Source organism: Vicia villosa, linkage group LG1 (genome assembly GCF_029867415.1).
Source record: "Vicia villosa cultivar HV-30 ecotype Madison, WI linkage group LG1, Vvil1.0, whole genome shotgun sequence".
In the NCBI taxonomy this organism is placed as follows: Eukaryota; Viridiplantae; Streptophyta; class Magnoliopsida; order Fabales; family Fabaceae; genus Vicia; species Vicia villosa.
Window position 1 is genome coordinate 17,507,413 of NC_081180.1, and position 21,873 is coordinate 17,529,285.

At 33.4% G+C, this 21,873-nt stretch overlaps 2 long non-coding RNA genes across 2 annotated transcripts; both read left to right on the top strand.

Annotated features, from left to right (window-relative positions):
- Positions 1-12,134: 12,134 nt before the first annotated feature.
- On the top strand, positions 12,135-13,744 carry LOC131601854 (uncharacterized). The gene is made up of 2 exons (XR_009283872.1): positions 12,135-12,212; positions 13,472-13,744. It is a non-coding gene; the product is annotated as an uncharacterized LOC131601854 (long non-coding RNA).
- Positions 13,745-18,588: 4,844 nt separating this feature from the next.
- Positions 18,589-20,198, top strand: LOC131601860 (uncharacterized). Its single transcript, XR_009283875.1, has 2 exons — positions 18,589-18,666; positions 19,926-20,198. It is a non-coding gene; the product is annotated as an uncharacterized LOC131601860 (long non-coding RNA).
- The last annotated feature ends 1,675 nt before the right edge of the window (positions 20,199-21,873 follow it).

A 21,873-nucleotide genomic window follows, 5' to 3' on the forward strand; every position in this document is an offset into this window, starting at 1 on the left:
AAAAGAATCAACATCCTCAGGTACTCTATATCCCATCACTCATTTCCATTCCTTTTCACATTTATCTCCTGCTCAACATGCTTTTTCCATTTCACTCACCCAAAATGTTGAACCAAAATCCTACAAAGAGGCTAGCAAATCTGAACATTGGCTCTCTGCCATAAAATCTGAACTGGATGCCCTTGAGAAACTTGGAACTTGGGTTATTGTTGACCTTCCTCCACATGTCAAACCTATAGGCAACAGATGGGTTTTTAAGATCAAACACAAAGCTGATGGTTCTATAGAGAGGTATAAAGCTCGATTAGTGGCCAAGGGTTACAATCAAATAGAAGGTCTTGATTTCTTTGATAGTTTTAGTCCTGTAGCCAAGCTGACTACTGTGAGAATGCTCCTTGCATTGGCATCTATCCACAATTGGCACCTTCACCAATTAGATGTGAATAATGCATTTCTCCATGGAGACTTGCAAGAAGATGTTTATATGACTATTCCTGATGGGGTGACTTGCAACAAACCTAATCAAGTTTGTAAACTCCTCAAGAGCTTGTATGGTCTTAGACAGTCTAGCAGAAAGTGGTATGAGAAGCTAACTTCCCTGTTGCTTCAGCAAGGTTACAAACAATCCACTTCAGATTATTCTCTCTTTACTTTAAAGACTGCTACAGACTTCACAGCCCTCCTAGTATATGTGGATGACATCATACTAGCTGGTAGTTCTCTCAGTGAGTTTCAAAGGATCAAGACTATTCTTGACAGTCATTTCAAAATCAAAGACCTGGGTGTGTTAAAGTATTTCTTAGGCCTGGAGGTGGCTCACTCCAAATCAGGCATTACCATTTCGCAAAGAAAGTATTGTTTGGATCTTCTCAATGACTCTGGCCTACTTGGTTCAAAGCCTGCATCTACTCCTCTTGATCCATCTATAAAACTACATCAAGACAATGGCAAGCCATTTGAGGATGTAGCTGCATACAGGAGGCTGATTGGTAGATTGTTGTATCTCAATACAACAAGGCCAGACATTACTTTCGCTACTCAACAGTTAAGTCAGTTTCTCCATGCTCCTACCATGACTCATTTCAATGCAGCATGTAGAGTAATCAGGTACCTCAAGCATAACCCTGGTAGAGGACTTCTTTTTCCTAGAGATTCTGAAATGCAGCTCCTAGGCTACTCAGATTCTGACTGGGCAGGATGCATAGATTCTAGGAAATCAATTTCTGGATATTGTTTCTTTCTTGGATCCTCTTTGATTTCATGGCGTGCCAAGAAACAGCAAACAATCTCCAGATCTTCATCAGAAGCTGAGTACAGAGCTCTCTCCACAGCTACATGTGAACTCCAATGGTTACTGCATCTGTTCAGAGACTTGGAAGTCACATCTACAAGACAACCGGTTCTTTATTGTGACAGCCAGAGCGCAATACATATAGCTTCTAATCCAGTATTCCATGAGAGAACTAAGCATTTGGACATTGACTGCCATTTAGTTCGAGAGAAGGTGCAACAAGGAACTCTTAGACTTTTACCAATTTCATCACAAGAACAATTGGCTGACTTTCTGACCAAGGCACTAGCTGCTCCAAAATTCAATAGTTTTATATCCAAACTGAACATGGTTGACATATACAATGCTCAGTTTGAGGGAGGCTGTTGAAGTATCAATAGCTGAGATTGATTAGATCTAAGGGCCAGCATTAGTTTCAATATTGTACTTGCATTGTAGAGTATAAATACTCATTGTATTGACACTTGTACGTTTTATCCAAAATGAACAAATAATAGCCAATGCATTTTGTGATCATCTTATCTTCTTTCTGTTATTTTCTGTTACACTCTTTCTCTGTACTTCTTCTTCTTCACCAAGAATCAGTTATGGCTGTTGTGAAGATAACTTCAACAAAAATATTAAAAAAAATAAAGGTTGCCAAAATAATAATTAAAGCATTGCATATAAATAACATTGATTCAACATAAACAAATTTTAGTATATACTAATATACTTTTGATTGTAAAAATATTTAAGCTTTATTGTTTTACCATTTTATGATAAACCCACATTAATAATAATAACTTATATTAAAATTAATAAAGTTTATTTAAGATCAATATTGTCTTGGTAAAGATTGAACGAATTGGTTTTATTAACAATTTAAAAGTAATATTATTATATCAAGTAAAATCAATTAGAAAAATTAATAAGTATTTTTTTTTAGCCTAACTAGATTGTGACCCGCGCGATGCGCGGTTGTTTGCATAATTAAGAATTTATGTATTAATTATTTTTATGCTTATAATTTTAGAAATGATGTATCAGTTAAATTTTAATAAATAAAAGTAATAGTATACATTATCATTCATTTTTATAGTTACAACAAAAAACACTTTCATATATCACTTTTTAATATGAATTTAATAGTAAATAAAATTAAAAAATTATTAACAATATTAGTGGGCCGTTATTAAAATTATCAATAATATTAGTTGAAAGTAATAAAAATTAATAAAGCATTTGAAATGCGAGATTGAGAAATATGAGAAGTTCAAAAAAAAATGTGAAAATGTATTTTAGTAATTCATTTATTCGATTTTTTATTTTAAATATTCAAATTTTAAGATGAATTAATAAAATTGTGACCAAATAATTGTTCTATATAATAATTTATTAGGAATGTAAAAAATTAGATTAAATTTTATTTTGTGAAGAAACAATTCAATACAACAATATATTTTCTTTGAATCAATTAAATAATTAATTATAGTTGTTGAATAAATGTAAATTTGTATTTTTATTTGATTATATTATTAAATCCAGAAAGTACACTTCAAGATATTTGATATGGATATAACACCATATGTAAATTCTAACTTTGATTTTATTATTTAATCCACAAAATACACTTCAAGATATTTGATGTGCATATAACACCATATATAGATTCCAACTTTGATTTGTAATATATTTTAATAAGAAAGGAATACTTTGATAATCGTAAGTAAAATAACTAAAAACTCAATCCACTTTTATGTAATAGAGTCAAATATTGAATGCAATACATATCAAAATGAAATAATAATTATACATGTAAATAAAAATTATATTGATATTCAAGCAAATTATTATAAAAGAGTTTTCTAAAATATTCATTAATTAATACAATATAGTAAGTTGAGTCTTTATCCTAACACATAGATATGAGAATATTGAATTTATGTGAGGAATAAAAAATATAAATTAAATTACATTACAAAAAAATAAAAAAAACGTATACATGACTCTTGTAATAGTAATTGATGATACAAAAATGAATAGTAATACTAATTGAAAGTTACCAAAATTAATAGAAAGGTAAGAAAATGTACACTCCTTGTTAAATAATCTTCACCCTATACATTGTTGTTGATATGCAATGAAAAAAGATCTTCATATTATAATCTATATTTCAACTGCAATTCATAATATTAACACTCAAGGTTAAAAATACATAAAAAGTATATAGCTTATGATAAAAGTTTTACAATACACCACAATAACTTAAAAGCTTACATAAAAAGGACAATGAATATAGAAAGAAAAGTGGTTAGTATAATTTAATATATATTTAGTGGTGTAATGTTAAAGAAAAATAAAAGAAACAAAATTAAAAAGTTATAGTGTCTACCTTTTTGTAAGAGAATTGATCTTTCAACAAAGTTCTCATATATATCTTCAAAACCTGCACATGAAGTTTTAAACAAATAATACACATTTTGAAAAATAAAAGAGGAAACATATGAACTCCTAAATCTGCACATAAATTTTTTTAAAAAATGATACACATATTAGAAAATGAAAGAAGAAACATATGAGAATGAAAAAGAAATGGAAAAAATGAAAAATGAAAAATCTATATATAAAGAGTCATGTTAGTGAAGATGTATAATTAAGAAAATAGAAAATAATTGAAAGGGTGATAGCATATTAATAAGAGTGGAAGTTATAAAATTAATAAAATAAATACTTTAAAATACATTAAATAGAATTTATAATGGGTTTTTATGGTTTCATAAATTATATATTAATTATTATTATAAAGAATTATTAAAATTAAGAGAAAAACGTTTTAATAATTACATTGTTATTAAATAGAGAACCTTATAGAAATGAAAAGTTTTTAAAAAAGATATTAAAGAGAACATTAATGGATTTATATATAAAAAATGGATAAAAATTTAAAAACATGTTAAAAAAAATAGGGGTTTTGTTAGATTTGATCTTTGTTTTTATAATTATTTAAATAATTTTATGAATTAAGTATAAAATTATGAAAAATTATATGAACTCCTAAATAATGAAATATTAAAAAAATGATACAAATTTTAGAAAATGAAAGAGGAAACATATGAGAATAAAAAAATTGCAAAAATAAAAAATTTAAAATCACTATAAAAATAGTCGTGCGATTGAAGATGTATAGTTAAAAAAAATAGATAACTAATTGAAAGCTAGAGCTGTTCAAAAAAAAATTGAAAGCTTGATAATATATTAATAATAATAGAAGTTATAAAATTAATAAAACAAATGCTTTAAATTATATTAAATTGAAATTTTGAGGATTTTTTACGGTTTCATAATAATAATGCATTGATTAATAATATTTATTATATAAAATATAAAAGCTAATAAAAAATATTTTAAAGTTACATTATTATTATTATTATTATTATAATAATTATCATTACTATTATTATAATCATCATCATCATTATTATTATTATTATTATTATTATTATTATTATTATTATTTTTATTAGCTATTAAATTGAGAATCAAAGACTTTTTATATAAAAAGGTGAGAATTAGAGTAATAAGATAAATGAGACATTTGCTTATTTTTGTATAAATAATTATTCAATTTTTTGTTTAAATATAAAATTATAAAATTAATTTACATAAAAAAAATTAATTTTGAAGAGCACAAATACATCTTATTTTTAAATTTTTTGTATTAATTTATTTCCCCATATCTTAATTTTAATTGAATATTATATTATTATTATTATTATTATTATTATTATTATTATTTATAATAGTGATAGTTGGATATTATATTATTAGTATTAGTATTTTCTTTTATTATATTATATTATTATTAATATTAATATAGGGTCAAATTAGTCTTAATATATTAATAAGAATGGAAGTTAAAAAATTAATAAAATAAATACTTTAAAATACATTAAATATAGTTTTTGATGGGTTTTTATGGTTTCATAATAATAATAATAATAATGTATTAATTGTTATTGTAAAGAATTATTAAAATTAAGAGAAAAATGTTTTAATAGTTACATTTTTATTAAATAGAGAACCTTATAGAAATGAATTTTTTTAAAAAAAGATATTAAAGTGAAAATTAATAGATTTATATAAAAAATGAATAACAATTAAAAAATATATGTTTAAAAAATAGGGGTCTTGTTAGATTTGATCTTTGTTTTATAATTATTTAAATAATTTTATGAATTAAATATAAAATTAAGAAAAATTATATGAACTCCAAAATCATGAAATATTAAACAAATGATATAAATTTTAGAAAATAAAAGAGGAAATATATGAGAATAAAAAAAGTAGCAAAAATGAAAATTTTAAAATCAGTATAAAAAAGATAGATAACTAATTGAAAGGGTGATAATATATTATTATTAATAATAAAAATTTTAAAATTAATAAAACAAATGCTTTAAAATATATTAAATAATAAGGACTTTTAATTTTTTTTACAAATTACTTACATTTTAGTTTTTAATTTAAATAAAATATTATTAATCATTTATAACAATAGTTTGAATTTTTTTAAAATTAATAAAATATAAACTTATGTTAAATTTATTTTTATTTTTAAATCTAAAATAAACTAAATAATAAGGACTTTTAATTTTTTGTTACAGATTACTTACATTTTATTTTTTAATTTAAATAAAATATTATTAATTATTTATAACAATAGTTTGAATTTTTTTAACAAATTAATAAAACATAAACTTATAAATATTATATATTACATATTATATAATTATTATTAATATTCGTGGCTGAATATTATATTATATTATTATTATGATTATTACATTTATTTATTTTTAATTATGATTATTATATTTATTTATTTTTAATATAGGGTTAAATTAGTAAAAGTCAAAATTAAGATTTTTGTTTAGATTTATTATGAAAGTGACATGTGGCCAAATTTTATTTAGAGATACTACCAAGTGACATGTGGCTAGGGTTGCCATCATGACAACCTTATATTTATATATATTAAAATTAAGATTAAGATTGTCTAACGGCTTGAATCTCATGGTTAAAAGTGAATAGATGGAATATAGTCAATTCAAAATTGTCTCGTCGTCATTAAAATATTGTTTACACAACTATCAATTAAGTTGTCCTTTAAAAGAATACAATTTTAAAATCTAATAAATAAAATTTAATTATTTTACATTAAATTTGATATTAAAATTTGCCTAGAGCCTCATTTTAAGGTTGGGTCGGCCCTGTAACCAGTTACATAAAACATGTAACCAATTACAGCTGTTAAAAACAGAAAATTGACTAACAATGGTAACCGGTTACTGCGAATGCGTAACTGGTTACGACAACTCCAAAAGCATTTTTCCTTCAGCTTATTTGATTTATTTTTATACTTGTAACTGATTACATTCCCCGTGTTAACTAGTTACACCAACTTGAATTATTAAAAAACTCTTAACACACCACGTTAATTCAAGTTTTCCAAGTCTTTCATGCCCATGCTCATCTTCAACCTTTTAAACACTTTAATTGTAACCACCTTGGTCAGTAATCATCCATTTGGTATTCATTTCTACAATATCTATATCTCAACTTGCCTTCACTAACAAGCTCTCCTAAGTAGTGAAATCTCATCTCAATATGATTGTTCCTCCCATGTGAAATTAGGTTCTTAGGAAGATTAATAGCGGAAACGTTATCAACCAATATACTCGGCCTCACAAGAAGAGAGTGCCACTATAAGTTCCTTCTTTGAACACCGTCAGATTGGTGTTCCACCGAACATTAAGATGTATCCAGGTGTAAACTTACGATCATCTTTATCTCCGCACCAATTGGAATTGTTAAAACTGAGTAAATTGTATTTTTTTTCTCTCGTATCAGCTGCGGGAAAGAGAATTCCACAGCCAATAGAATATTTGGCGTACCTTAGAATCCGCTCCATGAATCTACTCACAATACTGACACTAAACGCCAATTTCAGTCGCACATTGCACAAGTAACACAAGGATCCAATCAGCCTTTTATAGTGAGTTGTATTTACCTCTTCTCATCCTCATTCTTTGACAATTGTAACTTTGGTTCAGCAGGAGTAATGGCAACATTGCAATGCTCCATTTCAAACTTCTTCAATATCTCAAGAGCATACCTTTTTTTGTGCATGAGCAGTCCCTTTTTGGACTTGTAAAACTCAATTTCAAGGAAGTATGTCATGAGACCGAGGTAGGTCATCTCAAATTATTTCTTAAGTTCGCTCTTGAACTTAGAAATACACTTTTTGTCACTACCTGTGGTCAACAAATCGTCTACGTATAGACAAAGGACGATCACCCATTCACTTGTATTTGTCTTCGCATATAAAACGTATTTGAATACACATCTTTTGAAGCCAATATTCTTTAGGAAACCGTCTATCCTTTTGTTCCAAGATCTTGGAGCCTGTTTTAAACCATATAACACTTTCTCAACTTGTAGAACTTTCCTTCTTGGTTTTTCACAACAAAACCAGGGGATGCTCTACATAAACTTCCTCTTTAAGCGGTATGTTCAAAAATACAGATTTCATTAGGGGTTTTCATTGGTTCGGGTAAATTCGAACCAAACCAGAATCTGAACCAAACCATAGTGTTTGGGTTGAACATTTTTTCAGTTCGAACAAGCACCAAACCAATAAAATCCAATAACAATTGGTTTGGACATCGAATTCTCAATTTTCTACCCGCAAACCCAACTCAAACCAAGCATAATTAATTATCATGAAAATTACTACCAAGCATTCAACTTCAAGAAGAAAAAAGTAAAATGTCATATGTGGATAAGTTATGTTATTTTAATTTGTTATTAGATAATTGTTAGTGTAATATGGTAACTGAGCATAGAGTTATGAAACATATTCATTATCATACTAACTCAAGTGACTAGTTATAAAATCAAAAGCCTTTATGTTAGATATTTTGAATCAATTAGGGAAAATTGCTAGTCTAATATATACACTTGAACACTATTAATACTAAAAAAAATTATATTATCATGAAAAATTAATTTCCATAAGTAAGTTATTTTTTTCAAATATTTTTACATTTTTTCATCTAACCGATCAATTCAACTCAAACCAACTTGTTGCTTCTTGGTTTGGTTCAGTTTGGGCTTTATCACAAAAATTTGCAAATCCAATCCAAACCAATCAATTTAATTTTAATCAGTTTGGGTATCAGAATCTCTCAAAACCTAACCAAATCGGTCCGCGAACACCCCTAGATTTCACGTCCATTTGATAGATGGATCAATTGTTGTTATTCGCAATACCAACAACTAGTCTTATAGTTTCAATTCTACAAACTGATGCAAATACCTCTTCAAATTCTATACCTTCTCTTTACAAAAATCCCTTTGCAACTAATCGAGTATTATGCTAGATTATTTCAACCTTGGGATTTGCCTTCACCTTATAGACCCATCTTATACCAATCGACTTCTTTCCTTCCGGTAGATCAACTAATTCCCAAGTATTTTTTCTCAACCGATTTCAGCTCCTCCTTCATAGCACAAATCCACATTGGATCACTCAAGGCCTCTTCCATCTTAAAGAGTTCAAATTCGGTCATAAGTGCAAAATGGACAAAATCGCCATCATCATTAACTTCATTGTCACAGATCATCTTACAATATTGGATTCTTTGAGGCAATCCTCTTTGCCTTATTTATCTTCTAACATTCTCTCCATTTCAGGCTTCATTATGTGGCATTTCTACACTTCTCAATTCTGTAGAATCTGGAATTTTGAAGGTGTTGTACCCCAATTTTTGACCACTGAGATCCGACCATATCTTAAATATTAATATCATCATTATCATCATAATCATAATGCATTTATCATTTGCTAACAAAAATACAAAAAGATTGTTGTTTGTTGCTTGTGCCCCAAGACAAGAGACTGATTAGGAAGAGACTGGGCAAATTAGGGTTTTGAGGCCCACAAAGGAATTCAACATCCTTCTATGATTCAAAGGATTCTCTAATCAATATCAAGGTCCAAAGATGGTTCAAAGCAATATCAATCACTTTCAAGTTCATCAGAAGCTCCAATTAGGGGTTTTTGACCTAATTTCACTAGAGGGTTGACTTTTAATCAGGACATGGTTCCAAGGCTCAAACTATGATTCAAGGGCATCCAAATCAACATTATAGTCCATTCATATCATTCATTTGAAGAGGAGATCTTGATTCATAAGAAAAATCATAAAAATGCAGTTCATCTAGAAAAAGTCAACTGTGCAAGTCAACCTTTGACTTTTGAGGAAAATGGTCAACTATGGACTTTTAAGGATCCAAATAATGATCATATGGATATTGAAGACATTTGATCAAAGAAAATTTAAAGAATTCATCAAGAATCAAAAAGTAAACAAAAGTCAAAATTAGGGTTTTAGGTGAATTTTGACCTAATTTTGGGAACTTCAAATTTTACCTACAAACTCAAAAATTTCTTAACATGAAAGTTGTAAATCTTGACAAAACAAACAACTTATCACAATGCAACTTTTGTCTAAATGTGATTATTTTGAGAGATTTTGGATTAAGAAGGTTTATGTTCAAAAAACTTAGAAAATTTCTAAGTGTTTTCACCTAGTTTTTTCCTAATTTTATGGCCTTTTTTCTCCATATTCCAAAAATAGTTTGATCAATGAACATCCATGGCTTGATCAATGATTTATGATTTTGTGAAGAAGGCACCATGAACATTTGAATTCAAGAATGAAAATGAAGAAGTTATGAACCAAAACCATTTCAAATGCAAAGATTCCTTTCTTGCAGCCCATATAACTTGTTCAAAGTACCATAATCAGAATTTTACACTTGCTTTTGAGATATAATCCAAGTGTTTAAGACATTATCCAAGTGATCATTCCATTAATGGCATAAAGATCACACTTCCATTTTGATAAATAGGCTTTATGCACAAAGTATACTCTCCTTGAGCCTCTCCCATGTCTCCTCTGCACTAAAAGCAAGTTAAACATCACAAGCAAGCCTCTACAACTCAGAATAAAGTCATGGAAGTATGCTTGAGTTTGTACCATACCATTGGAACCATAATTTTCTCATTTCTTCACAAAGAAGCAAGATGGTACAAGATCACATGTGAGCTTCAAACTTATGAATTTTTTCCCTTCACAAACCCTAATTTTTGCCTATAAATAGAGGGTATCACTCCCTTGATCAAAGACACCAGAATTCTCCAAGTCACTACCTCACTTGAAATTCTCATTTTCCAATCTTTGCATTTTCATAGTGATTTTGAGTTCCACAAGTTCTGGGTATCAACCAGGTTTAGACAACTTCTAAATATCATTTAGAAGTTGTCCATACCTTCCTCAACCTCTCAAAGGTCCCCTAACCAAAAATCACATTTTTACATCCATTAAAGCTTCTTTCAAGCTCATAACTTACCAAAATCCAAACCAAACACTTACCATCCAAATCAACCTTTCAAATAGCTTCTATTTATCATTTGGAAGCTATCCATAATATCCAAACACTTACAAAACACATAAAACCAGAAATCACCATCCAAAATTCCATCAAAGTGTCTCTTTGAACCAAAGTTGTGATTCTTGATTTTACTCGTGCGTTTTCAGGCCTTTTGTATTGGACACCTTCTAAACAGCATTTAGAAGCAATCCAAACACCTGTTTTGGATCTGTAACACTTGGAACTACAAGTGAAGGATAGAAAAACACTTAGAAAGGGGGGGTTTGAATAAGTGTAGTCTTAAAAACTTGAACGATAAAAACAAATTGCACAGTTATTTTTATCCTGGTTCGTTATTAACTAAACTACTCCAGTCCACCCCCACGGAGTGATTTACCTCACCTGAGGATTTAATCCACTAATCGCAACAGATTACAATGGTTTTCCACTTAGCTCACGACTAAGTCTTCTAGAGTATCCTGATCACAACCTGATCACTCTAGGAACAAATGCTTAGACACAAGCTAAGACTTTCTTAGAGTATCCTGACCACCACGTGATCACTCTAATTACAACTGCTTAGACACAAGCTAAGACTTCCTAGAGTATCCTGATCAACACTTGATCACTCTAGTTACTTACAAATTAATGTAATCAATTCTAAGAGTATTATAATGCTTCTGAAAAGCTATAATCACAACAGTGATATTTCTCTTAACGTTTAAGCTTAATCTCACTAATATATTACAACAACAATGTAGTGAGCTTTGATGAAGATGAAGTTTCTGAGCTTTGAATTGAACAGCGTTTCAGCAAGTTTTTCAGAATAAGTTTGTTCAGGATTGGTAACCTTGCTTCTCATCAGAACTTCATATTTATAGGCACTTGAGAAGATGACCGTTGGGAGCATTTAATGCTTTGCGTGTTCCGTACAGTATTGCATTTAATGTTTCACGCTTTTGTCAACTACCTCGAGCCTTGTTCACGCTGTGTCTATTGACGTTGCCTTTAATAGCTTCCAACGTTCCTTTTGTCAGTCAGCGTAGCCTGCCACCTGTACTTTCTTCTGATCTGACGTTTGTGTATACAACGTTTGAATATCATCAGAGTCAAACAGCTTGGTGCATAGCATCTTCTTGTCTTCTGTGTAACACCCCGTTAATTCTAGTGTATTAATTTAATTATTTTATTAATTAAATTATTAGAATTAATAATCTGTGGGAATTATTTGGAAAATAATAAAAATATGGTGTTGGGCTGAGTGTGATAGTAGTAGAAGGGGGGTGTTAACTAAGCAAGCCCATTAAGAATATTTTATTTTATTTTTCATAAAATAAAGAAATTTGGGAAAGAAGCAGTAGAAGCAGATTTTGGAACTGAAGAACACGTGAAAGTGAGAAGAGCCTGAAGGGAAGGAGAACTTCGAAGATTCGACTCTGAGGTAAGGGGGGATTCTTCGGGTTAGTGATCCTTATGCGATTGTAGGTAGTAGGATTGATTAGGATTATCGTTTAGTTCAATTGTACGTGTCGGGTTGGGAATTTTGTTAGGTTTTGATAATCTTGTATGAATTGACATGATTCTGTTGATACTTGTGATATATGATGTTAATACATGTCAATAACTTGTTTGGAATGTGTAATTGTGTGAAAAACAATGATAATTGTGTGCTATGTTCGTATGTACCTGAAATTGGGGTTATGGGATAGGGTAAAAGCTGTCAAAATGGTGATTTTTGCTGTGCAGGTACGTAGGAACCGGTTCCCATGTGGGACGAACCGGTTCCCCCTTGTAAAAACAGAGAAGTATGGATTCTGGGCAGCTGGGAACCGGTTCCCATGTAGGGACAACCCGGTTCCCCATAGTAAAAACCAGGGACGAGACTTTTGAAGCTGCCAGGAACCGGTTCCCATGTAGGGACAACCCGGGTTCTGCAGCATTTTTCTGAAAATGTTTTATCTTTGAAAACCCATAACTTTTGATCCGAGTATCCGATTTATGTGCCGTTTTGGGCGTTGCGAAGCTAATGAGATGCTTTATCTGATGAAGTGATAATACGGGCAGTTGCCGACTTGTGTATTTATTCAATTAAAATATTGTTGAATTGGATTATGATGGCAATTAACATTAATGTGATGTGTATGTTGTTGTGATGATGAGGTGTTGTATGTGAATGATTGAATGATGCTTATACATGTACATACTTGTTGTGACGTTATTGGAAAGAGGTAATAAGCGATGTTAAGCATCGGGATGATGATGATGTATGATGATGTAAGTATGTGTCATGTGTGCATTATTCATAAATCATTTGCATTGGAAGGCTAATTCCCATTGTGCGGAGATTAGCGGGAAGTCATCGTGTGCCCATGTGGGGTGTGAGCGATGAGGCAGTAGTCGTGTGCCCATGTGGGGTGTGAGCGACTAGAGGGCAATATCAAAGAGAGAAGTCCTGTGATATGATTCACGAATTTTGGTACCACATGCATAAGTGTCGTTTCATTCATTGCATTATAACATGATATAATTGGATGATTGTGTGGTGTGATAGATGATGTTTATACACTGATGCTTGTTTGTTATAATGATTCCGATTATATGTATGTTGAATGGATGATAGTTGCTATGAGATTTTATTGCTTATGATTGTATAATGGTTGTTAATTCGAATGAAACTCACCCTTACTTTGATGATTTCAGATTAAGGATGTAGCGGCGTGTGATTGGGTGAAGATAGCTTATAAGCTAGCCCGTAGTTCGTGTCGAGTCATGCTCTGATTGTAACACTGGGATCGATTAGTCTTAGCGTTACTTGAGATACTATGTTGTTATTTTGTTTATGGATTATGTATTGATGAGCTGTTTGGATATGCTCCTAACATTGTTTGAAATAAGTTTCCGCTGTGATGAACACATGTTGAAGTTTGGTTAATTTTAATAAAAGCATGACAATCGACTTTGATGTTTTATTTATTTAATAATTGTAACATCCTTGATGTGTTATTACTCTGATTATATTATATTATTTTACCGGGGGGGTTTTAGAAGGGTGTTACAATAGTGGTATCAGAGCATAGTCGGTCGTTAGAGTCAGAGTCTTAGTGTCAGTGTTCCCTTGTATGCGACTAGTGTAAGGTAAACACTGTCGATACTTTTGTTCTGATGAGATTGTTTTGTGATTTAGCAGAACAATGGCTGGAAGAGGTGGAAGGAACGATGACGCTATCGCAGAGGCTCTAGGCATGATTGCTGGTGTACTGGGAGGGAATGCTACTGGGGCTGTGATTGGTGCTGACAGACAGTTGAACAGCTTTCAGAGGAACAACCCTCCACTGTTCAAAGGCACTCATGACCCTGATGGTGCTCAGAAATGGTTGAAAGAGATCGAGAGGATCTTCCGAGTGATCGATTGTGCAGAAAATCTGAAGGTGAGGTACGGTACTCACATGCTATCAGAAGAAGCTGATGACTGGTGGGTTACTACTAAGACTGAATTGGATTCAAATGGGATTGCGATTACTTGGGCCATATTCAAGAGAGAATTTCTGAGGAAGTACTATCCTGAAGATGTTCGGGGAAAGAAGGAGATTGAGTTCTTGGAACTGAAACAGGGTAGTATGACAGTGCCTGAATATGCTTCCAAATTTGTGGAATTGGCTAAGCACTACACACCCTACACCAACGATGCAGCTGGAGAATTCTCTAAGTGTATCAAGTTTGAGAATGGTCTTCGTGATGAGATCAAACAGGGCATCAGGTATCAAAGGATTCGCCGATTTGCTGATTTGGTGGACTGTAGCAGAATCTTTGAGGAAGACAGTCTTAAGCTGAAATCATCTCACTCTCGCGAGTTAGTTGATAAGAAGGGTAAGAAGCCTATGGACAGAGGTACACCATATGGTAGGGGAAACCCAAGAGCTGGTAATTGGAAAAGGCCTAGTGGGGGAGATTCTGGTGCTCCCGTTAGGTGCTTCAACTGTGGTGAAACAGGACATAAGAGGAATGAGTGCAAGAAAGAAGAGAAGAAGTGCTTCAAGTGTAACAGAATGGGTCATATTGCTGCTGACTGCAAAATGAGAACAGTAACTTGCTATAACTGTGGAGAAGAGGGTCATATCAGTCCGCAGTGCACCAAACCAAAGAAGGACCAAGCTGGAGGGAAAGTCTTTGCTTTGTCTGGATCAGAAACTACTCCGGAGGATAGACTGATTAAAGGTACGTGTTTCATACATAACACACCTTTAATTGCGATTATTGATACTGGTGCGACTCACTCGTTTATTTCATTGGACTGTGCTAAGAGGCTAAATTTAGAGATATCAAAGATTAATGGAAGTATGGTTATTGACACTCCTGCGTCGGGTTCAATGACCACTTCATCTGCATGTTTGAACTGTCCTATTGATATATTTGGTAGGAAGTTTGGAATGGACTTAGTGTGCCTTCCACTTGAACAACTTGACATTATTCTGGGGATGAACTGGTTGCAATTTAACCGAGTTCATATCAATTGTTTTACGAAGACGGTCATCTTTCCTGAAGAGATGAGTATCGAAGAGTTGGCAATGACTGCAAGACAAGTAGGTGAAGCAATTCAAGACGGGGCAGCCGTGTTTATGCTCCTTGCATCGATGGAAGTGAAAGGAAGAGTGGTGAGTAATGAATTACCGGTGGTACGAGAATTTCCAGAAGTTTTTCCAGAAGATGTTAGAGAGCTACCACCTGAAAGGGAAGTAGAGTTTGCTATTGAGTTAGTTCCTGGAACCAGTCCTATATCAATGGCACCTTATAGAATGTCGGCATCTGAATTGACCGAATTGAAGAGTCAATTAGAAGAATTGTTGGAGAAGGAGTTCATTCGTCCAAGTGTGTCACCGTGGGGTGCACCGGTGTTATTGGTAAAGAAGAAAGAAGGATCTATGAGGTTGTGTGTAGACTACAGACAACTGAATAAAGTTACTATCAAGAATCGGTATCCATTGCCGAGGATTGATGATTTGATGGATCAGTTGGTCGGAGCTAGTATATTCAGTAAAATTGATTTGAGGTCTGGGTATCATCAGATTCGTGTGAAGGCGGACGATATTCAGAAGACTGCGTTCAGAACGAGGTATGGTCATTATGAATACACTGTGATGCCTTTTGGGGTTACTAACGCACCTGGTGTTTTCATGGAATACATGAATAGGATTTTTCATCCTTATCTCGATAAGTTCGTTGTGGTGTTCATTGACGACATTCTGATATATTCCAAAAGTGAAGAAGAACATGCAGAGCATCTCAGAATTGTGCTGGGAGTGTTGAAAGAGAAGAAGTTTTATGCCAAACTGTCGAAATGTGATTTCTGGTTAAAGGAAGTGAGTTTCCTGGGTCATGTAATTTCCGAGAATGGTATTGCCGTAGATCCGACAAAGGTAGAAGCCGTGTCTCAATGGGAAGCTCCGAAATCCGTTACTGAAATTCGTAGCTTTCTGGGTCTTGCAGGTTACTATCGGAAGTTTATAGAAGGATTTTCAAAGTTAGCTCTACCATTGACGAAGTTGACTAGGAAGGGTCAAGCGTTCGTTTGGGACTCGAAATGTGAAGAAGGATTCCAAGAATTAAAGAAGAGGCTGATTAGTGCTCCTATTTTAATTTTGCCGAATCCGGCAGAATCTTTTGTGGTGTATTGTGATGCTTCATTGATGGGACTTGGAGGTGTGCTAATGCAGAATCAGCAGGTAGTTGCTTATGCGTCGAGACAACTTAAAGTGCATGAGAAGAACTACCCGACTCATGACTTAGAGTTGGCCGCGGTGGTGTTTGTGTTGAAATTGTGGAGACATTACCTTTATGGTTCACGGTTCGAGGTGTTTAGTGATCATAAGAGTCTGAAGTACCTATTTGATCAGAAAGAGCTCAATATGAGACAGAGGAGGTGGTTAGAGTTCCTTAAAGATTATGACTTTGAGCTGAATTACCATCCGGGTAAGGCGAATGTCGTTGCTGACGCTTTGAGTAGGAAGTCCTTGCATATGTCGATGTTGATGGTGCGGGAACTAGATTTGATTGAGCAATTCCGGGATTTAAGTTTGGTATGTGAAGGCACTTCAAATAGTATCAAGTTAGGTATGTTAAAGCTGACAAGTGGAATTCTTGATGAGATCAGAGAAAAGCAGAAAGATGATGTGGGACTAGTTGACAAATTGACTTTAATTAACCAAGGGAAAGGAGATGAGTTCAGAATTGATGAGAATGGCATCTTGAGATTTGGCGACCGTGTTTGTGTTCCTGATGTTACTGAACTAAAGAAGAGTATCTTGGAAGAAGGACATCGTAGTGGATTGAGTATTCACCCTGGTGCTACCAAGATGTACCATGATTTGAAGAAGTTATTCTGGTGGCCTGGAATGAAAAAGGACATAGCTGAATTTGTTTATTCTTGTTTGACTTGTCAGAAGTCAAAGATCGAACATCAGAAGCCGCATGGAACTATGCAGCCTTTATTTATTCCTGAATGGAAGTGGGATAGCATATCCATGGACTTTGTATCTGGATTCCAAGAACAGCTAAGAACTATGAAGCCATTTGGGTTATTGTGGATAGACTGACGAAGTCTGCTCACTTCATACCGATGAGGATGGATTATTCGATGGAAAGGTTGGCACAGTTGTACATTGAGAAAATAGTAAGTTTGCATGGTATTCCTTCGAGCATAGTATCAGATAGAGATCCAAGATTTACATCCAGATTTTGGGAAGGGTTATAGGAGGCCTTGGGTACTAAATTGAGGTTAAGTTCTGCTTACCATCCGCAGACTGATGGTCAGACTGAAAGGACGATTCAATCATTGGAAGATCTATTGCGTGCTTGTGTACTGGAAAAAGGTGGTACATGGGATAGTTATTTGCCGTTGATTGAGTTCACTTACAATAACAGCTACCATTCGAGTATTGGTATGGCTCCATTTGAAGCTTTGTATGGTAGAAGGTGTAGGACACCACTGTGTTGGTATGAAGCTGGTGAAAGTGCAATGATTGGACCAGAGATTGTTCAAGAGACGACGGAAAAGATTAAGATGATTCAGGAGAAGATGAAAGCTTCTCAGAGTCGTCAGAAGAGTTATCATGACAAGAGGCGGAGAACACTTGAATTTCAAGAAGGAGATCATGTGTTTCTGAGAGTAACTCCTACGACGGGTGTTGGTCGAGCACTGAAGTCAAGGAAGTTGACGCCGCGTTTCATTGGTCCGTTTCAGATTACAGAAAGAGTAGGAGAGGTTGCTTATCGGATTGCTTTACCAACAGCACTTGCAAACCTACATGACGTATTCCATATATCACAATTGAGGAAATATATTGCGGATCCGTCTCATGTAATCCAGGCAGATGATGTGCAAGTGAGAGATAATATGACAGTTGAGGCGTTGCCTATGAGGATTGAAGATCGGAAGATAAAGCAACTACGTGGTAAAGAAATAGCTTTAGTCCGAGTAGCTTGGGGAGGAGCTGCAGGTGGAAATGTTACGTGGGAGCTGGAAAGTCAGATGAAAGACTCTTATCCCGAACTCTTCGTTTGAGGTATGTTTTCGAGGACGAAAACTCTTTTAGTGGGGGAGAGTTGTAACACCCCGTTAATTCTAGTGTATTAATTTAATTATTTTATTAATTAAATTATTAGAATTAATAATCTGTGGGAATTATTTGGAAAATAATAAAAATATGGTGTTGGGCTGAGTGTGATAGTAGTAGAAGGGGGGTGTTAACTAAGCAAGCCCATTAAGAATATTTTATTTTATTTTTCATAAAATAAAGAAATTTGGGAAAGAAGCAGTAGAAGCAGATTTTGGAACTGAAGAACACGTGAAAGTGAGAAGAGCCTGAAGGGAAGGAGAACTTCGAAGATTCGACTCTGAGGTAAGGGGGGATTCTTCGGGTTAGTGATCCTTATGCGATTGTAGGTAGTAGGATTGATTAGGATTATCGTTTAGTTCAATTGTACGTGTCGGGTTGGGAATTTTGTTAGGTTTTGATAATCTTGTATGAATTGACATGATTCTGTTGATACTTGTGATATATGATGTTAATACATGTCAATAACTTGTTTGGAATGTGTAATTGTGTGAAAAACAATGATAATTGTGTGCTATGTTCGTATGTACCTGAAATTGGGGTTATGGGATAGGGTAAAAGCTGTCAAAATGGTGATTTTTGCTGTGCAGGTACGTAGGAACCGGTTCCCATGTGGGACGAACCGGTTCCCCCTTGTAAAAACAGAGAAGTATGGATTCTGGGCAGCTGGGAACCGGTTCCCATGTAGGGACAACCCGGTTCCCCATAGTAAAAACCAGGGACGAGACTTTTGAAGCTGCCAGGAACCGGTTCCCATGTAGGGACAACCCGGGTTCTGCAGCATTTTTCTGAAAATGTTTTATCTTTGAAAACCCATAACTTTTGATCCGAGTATCCGATTTATGTGCCGTTTTGGGCGTTGCGAAGCTAATGAGATGCTTTATCTGATGAAGTGATAATACGGGCAGTTGCCGACTTGTGTATTTATTCAATTAAAATATTGTTGAATTGGATTATGATGGCAATTAACATTAATGTGATGTGTATGTTGTTGTGATGATGAGGTGTTGTATGTGAATGATTGAATGATGCTTATACATGTACATACTTGTTGTGACGTTATTGGAAAGAGGTAATAAGCGATGTTAAGCATCGGGATGATGATGATGTATGATGATGTAAGTATGTGTCATGTGTGCATTATTCATAAATCATTTGCATTGGAAGGCTAATTCCCATTGTGCGGAGATTAGCGGGAAGTCATCGTGTGCCCATGTGGGGTGTGAGCGATGAGGCAGTAGTCGTGTGCCCATGTGGGGTGTGAGCGACTAGAGGGCAATATCAAAGAGAGAAGTCCTGTGATATGATTCACGAATTTTGGTACCACATGCATAAGTGTCGTTTCATTCATTGCATTATAACATGATATAATTGGATGATTGTGTGGTGTGATAGATGATGTTTATACACTGATGCTTGTTTGTTATAATGATTCCGATTATATGTATGTTGAATGGATGATAGTTGCTATGAGATTTTATTGCTTATGATTGTATAATGGTTGTTAATTCGAATGAAACTCACCCTTACTTTGATGATTTCAGATTAAGGATGTAGCGGCGTGTGATTGGGTGAAGATAGCTTATAAGCTAGCCCGTAGTTCGTGTCGAGTCATGCTCTGATTGTAACACTGGGATCGATTAGTCTTAGCGTTACTTGAGATACTATGTTGTTATTTTGTTTATGGATTATGTATTGATGAGCTGTTTGGATATGCTCCTAACATTGTTTGAAATAAGTTTCCGCTGTGATGAACACATGTTGAAGTTTGGTTAATTTTAATAAAAGCATGACAATCGACTTTGATGTTTTATTTATTTAATAATTGTAACATCCTTGATGTGTTATTACTCTGATTATATTATATTATTTTACCGGGGGGTTTTAGAAGGGTGTTACATTCTGACCTTGAAGTGCTTCTGAGCGTGATACCATGAGAACTTCAGTGCTTCTACTTCTGATCTCAAGTTCTTCTGATGCTTCCATAGACCCATGTTCTGATTCTGCCTTGACCATCTTCTGATGTCTTGCCAGACCATGTTCTGATGTTGCATGCTGAACCTTCTGAGACAAAGCTTCTGAGCGCTGATTTGTGCATACTCTTTATATATTTCCTGAAAGGGAAATTGCAATGTATTAGAGTACCACATTATCTCACACAAAATTCATATCCTTGTTATCATCAAAACTAAGAATATTGATCAGAATAAATCTTGTTCTAACAATCTCCCCCTTTTTGATGATGACAAAAACATATATAAATGATATGAATTTGCGATCAGAAAGAGCAGACGGCTAAAGACAATTACACAGCTATAGCATAAGCATGTGAATATGTCTCCCCCTGAGATTAACAATCTCCCCCTGAGATGAATAATCTCCCCCTGAAATTAATACTAGAAGAATTTTAATAATAAAAGACTTCCCTGATTATTTCGGTAGAGACGTTCACAGTGCTTGATCTTTAGAACATTCATGACTTCTGATTTCTGCTTCCATAGGACAGCTTCAGAACTTTGAATTTCTTTAGATCCTCAGAACATTCACAGCTTCTGATTTCTGCTTCCATCGGACAGCTTCAGAACTTGAATTTCTTTGATCTTCAGAACATTCACAGCTTCTGATTCTTGCTTCCATTTGGACAGCTTCAGAGCTTGAATTCCTTCTTTCATCACTTCATGCTAGATTGTATCAGAACATTGTTGAATGTACCAGAGCATCATCAGAGCATATCTACATCCTGAAATGTTACAGAACAAAACTAAACAACAAAAGTCAGCATGAATGAATCAGAACATAAAATATGTTTCAGAACACATAATATGTATCAGAGCCATATAAACCATATAGAATGTATCAGAACAAATAGACATTCAGAATCAGATCATATTCTATCATCAGAATATCTGAACATTCTTGCTTCTGCTTCTGCTTCTGATTCTGAAGCTTCATAGCACTCATCTTGCTTCAAGAATCCAAGAACTTGATTTATCTTGTTGCTTCTTATGTTGCTCTTTAAAGAGAATCTTCAATTCAATCTTCAATTCCTGCAACAACACAACTTAAAGAGTAGAACTTTACAAGTTCTGTTAGTAATGTGGGGCCTAGGGCTGGAAATGAACCACACTAACTCGAAAATAGTTCGAAACTCGATTCGAAAATTAAATCGTTGAACTATGTTCATGAACCAAATGAGCTGAGTATGAGCAAAAACTAAGTTCGTTAACTAAATGAGCTGAGCTTGAACTATACATAGTTCGACTCGTTAGGTTCATGAGTCAACTCGATTATATATAAGATAGATTATATTGTCTTTAAGAGTAGGTTTAAATATTTGCTCTAAACCTTAGTATCATATTTTATTTTAATCTAACGGTTTTAATTAATAGTTTATATTCTCTAGTGAGTAAAATATTTCTACAAATAAAATTAACATCTTATAAATTCCAATCTTATAACTTTTATTTTATTTCTATATATTTTATTTAAAAA